The sequence below is a fragment of the Sciurus carolinensis genome, chromosome 13 (assembly GCF_902686445.1).
Source record: "Sciurus carolinensis chromosome 13, mSciCar1.2, whole genome shotgun sequence".
Classification (NCBI taxonomy): domain Eukaryota; kingdom Metazoa; phylum Chordata; class Mammalia; order Rodentia; family Sciuridae; genus Sciurus; species Sciurus carolinensis.
The window spans coordinates 27,101,154-27,109,884 of NC_062225.1; positions in this window are offsets into that span (position 1 = coordinate 27,101,154).

Consider the following 8,731-nt stretch of genomic DNA (forward strand, 5'->3'; position numbering starts at 1 on the left):
AGAGGTCTATCCAATGCACTTGACTGATGTATCTTCTAATGCCTCTGGTACCCTCCAGTTATTTCCTTCCTTTGAAGAAATTGGGTCACTGCCTAGAGTTGTCCATGATTGCATCTCCAGTTTGACATGTTCTTCTGTCCTCTGTATTTCTGCAAATTGATACTTAAATGTCGACTCTCAATCAGATTTAGGTTTGATATTCCAACAAAGCTACTTCAAAGGGATTATTGTTATTACATCATTATTTTGTCTCTGTCTATAATTGTTTCTACTCCCCCCCTTTCAGTTGAATTGTGTATCTTATCTATTTGCAATTTTTTCCTCTTTTTCTTTTGAATCGAACTCAGGAGTGTTTTACCACTGACCCACACCCCCAGCCCTTTTAAAAATTTTTAAATTTTTGAGACAGGGTCTTGCTAAGTTGCTTAGGGCCTTGCTAAGGTGCTGAGGCTGTCCTTGAACTTGCAATTCTTCTGCCTCAACTCCTAAGTCCCTGGGATTACAGGTGTGCACCACTGTGCCCCACTTTCCTCTCCTCTTTTCTTGATTGGTCTTGCCAGAATTTTATTTCATTAAAGTTTTCAAAGAATTAGCTTTTGAGTTTGTCTTTCCTTCCTTTGCTTCTTTGATTATTGTCCTTATTTTTACTTATTTTTCCTTCTTGTTTATTGAATTTGACCTTTTACTTTTGTTCCAATTTCTTGAATTAAAAGTTTTTCTTTGAAGTATGAATTTCCGGGGTTGGGGAGATAGCTCAGCTGGTAGAGTGCTTGTCTTGCAAGCACAAGGCCCTGAGTTCGATCCCTAGTACTGCAAAAAAAAAAAAAAAAAAAAAAAAAAAGTTTGCATGAAGTATGAATTTCCCTCCATCTACTGTTTTAAGTCCCAGGAATTTTAATTGATTGACATTCTGAGTGCACACTAATTTGTTATATGTTTTCTTTTTTCACCTTTTAAAATTTAATATTTTCTTATTTAGTTCCCAGCAAGATGTTTTGCAAACTATCCTTTTGTTATGCATTTCTAATTTTTTGGCATTAGGGTCTGAGAAAATGATCTGTTTGTTATTGATTCAATGGTTTTATCAAGTAGTCCTTTGTGGCCCGGTATATGGTCAATGTCATAACCCTTCTATATCTGTGCTTAAGAATAGTTTTCTCTGGTGTTGAATAAAAAATTAGAGAAAGAGAGAGAGGGAGGGAGACAAGCACAGAGGCAAAGTGACTGTGGATATATTCCAGAGTATGAACAGAAATTTTTTCTGGGTTCCTTGATGGTGAAATTACAGATGATTTTTAGTTTCTTCTTTGATAGTCTTTACTTGCCTTTTATTCCAGATGGTCTTGGAAAAAATGTTAGAAATTTCACATGCCATTCACTTCATTGGGTGAGCAAAACAGTAGCTTGGAGGAAGTAATGTTTGCCATTGCCCACCATCTGGGTTAATCACTTAGTTCATTTTATGTTGCTATAGCAAAACATTGGTGGTTGAGAACTTTTTAAGACAAGAGGTTTATTTTTCTCACAGTTCTGGCAGCTAGGTTGGCTGACTGCATCTGGTAAGGGCCTCTTCTGTGTCACAGTGTGGCAGATGGCACCACATAGTGCAATATGTGCAAGAGACAGAGTAAAGAGAAAGGAAGTAAGACTGAGAAGGGGCCGTGGTTACTCCTTTAAAACAATCCACTCTCCTGGGAACTAGTCCACTTTCTCTAGAGGGCATGAATCTCTTCCAAGGGTGATACCTCCAAACCTAATCACCTTCCACTGAAGAAGATCCACCACCTATTAATACCATTACATTGGGGATCAAACTTCTAGCACATGAACCTTTGGGGGACAAACTATATCCAATCATAGCACCCACACTTCTGGACCTTCCATCTCAACCCTATAAAACGAGGGATTTTAACCTCTCATCCAGCTTGAACGTTTATATTCTGCTATTGTAAGCTCCATCTGCTGCTGGGGTTACCTGAAAACTCTGGGGCCATGGATATGGTCCAGACTCTTAGGTGCCAGTACAGTAAACTGCACAAATTGGCCCTAAAAGTGCATGGTCCCCCTATAGGGGGCTGAAGAATGAGGACTTTCTCACTGCGTGTTGAGGAGATGATGTGGCCTTTTCCCTGCTTTTCTTTAGCAATAAAAACAGTTCTTTCTTGCATCATGCTCTTGGCTTTCCAGGCTGCAAGCCCATTTTCAGGGAAAGCAGACAAGAAACACGCCAATAAGAGTGTTGAAATAAACAGGAGTTAGTATCCTTGGCAGCTCTGGGTCCTCCGGTCCTCTGAGGGACAAATGTGCGCTCTGTTTTATTGAATGTTTTCCATCTTAATAAGCAGTGGGAAATGCCAGAACCATCTGCAGCTGCCTGCAGCACAACACAGGGTACAGCACAGGGCCTCTGAGCATCACCATTTTCCCATTGCTCAGGAGTGCTAGGAAAGCCCTCACCTTGGGGTACTGGAGTCGCCCCAGGAGACAGGCTCTGCAGTGCAGGACTGGTGACCCCTTTCTTGGCAACTTTCCATGTATTTCTAAGCCTCAGATGTTACCCTAAGGTCATTTTCCCATGCTCCACAGAACGAAAATATTGGGAAAAAGGTGTTTGTGCATGTGTTTTATTCAGTTCATATACATTATGCATGGAGTGACTATGAAGTTGCTGCACAAGCGCTGGGTTGGTAGAAATGTCACTGTACTGAAATCAAATTAAATCTAGTTCTAAGCCCTCCCTCACTAGGGGATAAGATGTCCAATTTCCGGTATTCCCCAGGATGGCAAGGAGTCCCTGAGAAACGACACAGGTGAGAGTTACTTGAGAAAAGGCCTCCCATCTTCAGTTCATTGAGCTATCACTACTTTCTGAACCCAGATGATCTATTGGAGATCTCCCGGGGCCCACTGGTAGTGATACAATTTACACTTGCCTAGAGATTCGGAGAGATGGTGCCCCTGGAGGCGGCAATGGGCACTGCAATTGACCAATGCCGGTCCCTTATCAGCGGCTCCGCCTCCGAAGCGCCCTCGTGTGGATGTATTTGGGAACTACTTCCTCAGCAGGAACCATCGCTGTTTATCCCTGATCCTAAACTGTAATATGGACTCTGATGGATCTGGAAGACGGGAGACTGCTTGCTATGTATCTTTTCCATTTAGATTTCCCAAAACAAGCAGATTAACTTAAAACCATGCGTTTCCGTTGTTTCTTAAGATGTAGACAATATTTCAAGGGAGGAGGTGAAAAGAGATGAAGAGGTGGAGAGAAAGACTGAAAGAGGAATGTTGAAAAAAGGAGGAGAGGGGAGGGAAGAGAAGGAAGAAGCTGCTAAAAAGGTTTGTCTCCTTTAAAGGAAGGGCAGAGGAATCAGGGGGAGGGGGAGGGAGAACAGGCAGAAAGCTTTGTCTGATCAGCTCCTTCAGGGCACTGGCCACACCCACCCAACTCCCCTTTCCCCTCCAGGGCCTCTATGTCCCCATCCTGCATAGATTGCCCTCAAAAGCTCCAGTCTACCATTAGAGAGAGCTGATGGTGTTAAAGAAGTGGCCAGTCTAAAAGAAAAGACACTTTGTTTAGGTTTATTGTAAGCCAGTGATTTAAACTCCCTACCTGAACACCCATGGAAGCATAGATGGGGCTGGCTGTGAAAGGCTCCCTGAAACACTCTTGGGCACCCTGCCTTCCACTGGAATGCTTCCAAAGGCCTCTTCGAGCTTTGTTTGACTAGCTGAATAGAGACTTCTGGGTTCTCTTGTTCTCTAATATTTACAGAAACTCAGGAGTGCTTATTTCTCTCCTCCACATTGTTTGTTCACATGATGTACATGTTCCTCCTGCTCTCTGGAGTAAATGGTTTCACTTATGTATGGTTCAGTGCTGAATCCCCAGTTGACTCTAAACTGGATGCGGCCTCCTCTGTTGAAGACAAGGAAGGTGAGTCTGGGACAGGAGAGAGCTCCATAATCTTTCCCATTGGCAACATCTCACCAGGTAGAGTGAGGTCAAGGGTCAATACTACCACCACCCCAAAGGCTAAATGAGAGGTCTCCAAGTCCCTCACTGTCCCAGCCCATGTGATAACGTCCTGGTCACCAGCCTGTGAAGCTGTTGGAAGCTGGTGGAAGCTTTTTTAGGAGACTGAACCCAGCAGCAGGTCATTGGGAATCTGCCCTTGAAGGAGATATTGGGATGCAGGCCTCTTCCTGTCTTTTTGCCTCCTCACCAACATGCAGTAAACAGCTTTGCAACACAGTTCCAAAAGCAACTGGCCCGGGAAACCATGGACAAAAACCTCTGAAACTCTGAACCAAATAATTTGATTTTCTCAGGCATTTTGTCACAAGGATATAAAGTTGGCTAACATGCCTCTTCTCCACATGTCCCCTCTCTCCTTTGCCTTAATTCACTCATTCAGTCAGTCAACAAACATTAGTTGAACAATTTTTAGGACTGCTGTTTTAGCTGCTGGGGATAGAGCAGTGAACAAATTGGACAAATTCCTGCCTTATATCCAAGTAGTGAGAACATGAGTACTTAACACCTGTCCCCTGTGGTTAGTGCTCTCAAGACAAATAGAGCAGGGTAAAAGGACAGAAGGTGCTGGTGTGGGGCGGTGTGGCTATTTTATACGCAAGAGTGAAGAAAGGACTTTCTGATAAGGCAAAGACAGCAGAAGTGAGAAGATGCAGGAGAGACGTGTGTGTGTGTGTGTGTGTGTGTGTGTGTGTGTGTGTGTAAGAGCTCTCCAGGCAGAGGGAAGGACGAGAGCTGTGGAGGAAGAGAATGGAGGCAGCTGGGAGTGAGCACAGGGAAGCCAAAGGGGGGGAAGGGTTTGAGGCCAGATCTGGACTTACAGGCTGTCATGACGTGTCTGGACTCTTCAAGCACGAGGAGAAGCCAATGGCATTAAGCAAAGGAGTGTCAAGGTCTGAGTTATATTTTTCAAAAGAGCGTATGAGCTGCCATGTAGGGAACAGACAGGAAAACCAGTTATGAGGCTCCGGCATGCTTCGGTGAGACCACGGTGCAGGGAGGCGGCCGCATCAGAGCCTGGATATAGTCTGAAGCCAAAGTCAGCAGATTTGCTGATAGAGCAGGCACGGGTGTGAAGGAGAGACTCAATGCTGACTCCAAGGTGTCTGGCCTGAGTAACTAGAAAAAGGGAGTCGCCACCCATGGGCATGGTGAGCAGTGAGGGAGGAGCAGGCTTTGAGGAGAGAGTCGAGATCTACTTCAAACTAATGCAACACGCTCATACCAGCATCCACTTTGTACTCTTGAAGTACCCTTTCCCATGTTTGCTGACCAGAAGTGTGAGGCAGGAAATGGAGCTTGTGACCCTGGGGTATCTGGTAATACTAGCTGGTGAGGAAGTGCTCAAAGATGATTAGGGTCTGGTCCAAAGGACTAATAGCCAATTAGAAGGGGCCCTCACTTGCTAAGGATGGGATCAGGATCTGGTGGTGTAGCTCAGTGGTAGAGCCCTTGCCCAGCATGTAGAAGGCCCTGGGTCTAATCCCTAGCACAGTAAAAAAGCAAAGGAAGAAAGAAAGAAAGAAGAAAGAGGATGTGAGCATCAATAAGGATAAAACTGCAATGAATTGTAACATCATCAATGTGTTTAAATCTATGAGTTTATGAAGATACTAAAATTGATCTTTTAATTGGTGCCTGTTGGAGAATGATAGGGAACCAACTCATTATTCAGAAAACTGGTTGATAATAAAGGGAAGGAATAAGAATTTATTTTGCTTTTTCTATGCAAACTATACCTAGGATAATCAAATAGTACATGAGGGGGCATTTCTCTTTATAAGTCTTCCAGCTAATGAATGAAGAAGGATGATAGAATTTGAATATCATAGCATTTGGCCATCTTAATGAGGTAATGGGTCCAGGCAATGAGCATAAACTGCTCTGACTATGATAAAAAGAGAGACCAAGGGACATTATTTGCCTCCTGATAGAAAGCTCTGCCACCACCTCTAGAATCCAAATGCCAATTTGCAGATAATTCAGAGGAGAGGGGGACATGCAAAACAATACCATGGGGTCCATTCAGCAAGATCCAAAGAGAGGAAAACTCCATAAGATAAATGACCTTATTTCAACAAATAAATTGCCAACAAAACAGAATGGGAGGGAGAACCTAGAGATTAAAAGACTTAAAGATATGTCAATCACACTGTGCCGACCTTATTTGAATTCTGATTCAAGTTTACAAAAAATTATGAGGCAGATGGAAACTGGAACAGCAGCAGTTAGATGATGTTAAGAAATTGTCATTTTTTTGTGAGGATAATAAGGGCATGATGATGTTTAAATATGAGGACTTGTCTTTCAGAGATGCAAACTGAAAAAAATATATATGGAATGATGCAACATGTATGTCTGGGAAAGTCTTCAAGATAATACGGGGTGGGGAATAGAAACAAGATCGGCCCTGAGTGAAGGAGCCCGTGGGGAGTGTGGGGGAGTTGGTTCACCAGGCTACATATGAGCTTCTGTGGATGTTTGAAATTCCTTGTTTTAATGTGTAAATCAAAGATAAAAGATAAGAAAGAAAAGAAGAGAGGAAGGGAGGAAAGATGAAAGGAAGGAAAGAAGAAAAGGAAGAAAGGAAAACAGCAGGGAGGGGGAAAGGGAAGGAAGGGGAATTTTGTTTGGGGCACCTTACAAGAGGAGTTGGTTTGCTATCTAGGTGAGGGTGTTGCATAGGTGGTTGAGTCTGTGGGACTGAAGTTCAGGAGGGTTAAGGCTAGAGACAAAAATTAAGGAATCCTAAATTCATAAATGTAGGACTGGGTGTGGTGTCCCATACCTATAATCTCAGTGATGGGAGACTGAGGCAGGAAGACCACAAGTTCAGGTCCAGCCTGGGCAACTTAGCAAGACCCTGTCTATTACTCTCTCATTCTCAGTCAGTTTTACTTTATTTTTAAATTTTGAGGCAGGTTCTCACTAAGTTGCTTAGGGCCTTACTAAGTTGCTGAGGCTGGCTTTGAACTTGAGATCCTTCCGACTCAGCCTTCTGAGTGTCTGGGATTATACGTGTGCACCACCACGCTCGACTCGGTATAGCTCAGTGGTAGAGCAACCCTGCGTTTAATCCTCACACCGCAAAAATAATTTTTAAAAATAAATGTATTGTAGTCACATAACTGGATGAGATTACCTTAAGAAATGAGTATAAATAAGAGAAAAGAGCAGTTACAGACAAAATCTTGGGGATTTCCAAAATCGAGAGGTCAGAAAATGAGTTGTGCAGATGTGGCCAGGAAAGGAGGGAGAGAAGGGGGAGGGTCACCCTGGGGACCAACCAAATGGGACAGCATGCCAGGAAGGATGGGCACACTCAAGTGCCAAGTGCTGCACAGGGTCAAGTGCACGCTGGTTGAAGAGGGGCAGTTACCTTTGGCAGCCATCAGCTACCTGGGCAAAAGAAGTTTGCGGGGTGTGTGGGAAGAGAAAGCCAAGTGGTATGGATTCTAGAAGATGGAGGAGATGAGAGGCAAAGAGCGTGGCCGAGTGTTTAGGGGAGTTTTGCAATAAAGAGCAGAAATGAGACGGAGGGTGTGAGTGCCGTGTGAGGTCAATGGGGTCATTTTTTTAAGTGGGAGGAATTATTCTTATGGGAATGGCAGGGTGTGGGGCAGAGAGAAATGATGTGGGAGAGAGGGCAACTACTGACTGGATGTCCTGGTTCACCCAGAACATCCTGAAACAGGTCACAGTCCTGTCAACTCCATTGCGTTTGGGGTCATGACACACAGATTTCACTGTCGGAAGCCTGAACGTTGCCCCCGTGGTCTCCCCAGGGAGATGTGGGCTTGCAGCTTCCACATGGTCATTCTGGAAGCTGCATCCACAGTGAGGTGATGGGGTTGAGGCCCTGTGGGTGCAGGGCTCCTGCATCAGCACAGGGCGCTTTGTGAGAGCCCCTGCCAGCCCAGGCTGGGTCATCTGGAGACACTTTCTTGGGCCCCTTTCCCAATTTCTTAGCAAACTCCTCAGCTCCACTCACTGGTGGCATTGAGAAGCAATTGATGACTTCGGGTGCCAACAGGAGTGTGTCCGCTGTTCCAGGAGTGTCCTCAGGGTGCTCTTGCCATGCTCCTCTTGGTCACCGTCTGCAACTGAGGACAGAGTGACAAGGCGAGGCCGGTCCACACAGACCATGCACGGGTTTGAGCATCTAGGAGAGATGTGGAGTGGGCAGCTGGACACATGGGTCTGAAGTTGAGAGGGAAGGGCAGGCTGGACACAGGCAATGGGAGTTGTAAGGCTGCAGCCAGGTACAGAGCAGAGGGAGGAGCGGGGGAGGTAGAGAAGAGGGTGGGCAGCTGTAGGCTCTCGCGTGATGAGGCTGGCCTGTGGGGGAGACGGCTGGCAGGTCACCTCAGGGGAGGACTCCCAGCGGCCCCGGGAGTTTGCAATGTGGAGTGATTTCATGAACTCTACGGGAGCAGTTGTGGTGGAGTTGTGAAAATGGAACTGATTGAAGTGGGTTCAAGAAAGAATGAGAGAAAAGGAAGTGGAGTCTGAGCGTAAATAACTGCTTTGAGGAGGATGTAATGCCATGGTGGGGGAGGTTGAGGTTTCCGGTCAAGGAATTTTTTTTGGTGGGAGAAATTGTAGTACACATGTATGATGATTATGGGGATGACTCAATGAAAAAAAAAAACAGTGTTCCTGTAGACGAGAGAGGGACCAACCGATGAAGTGCTG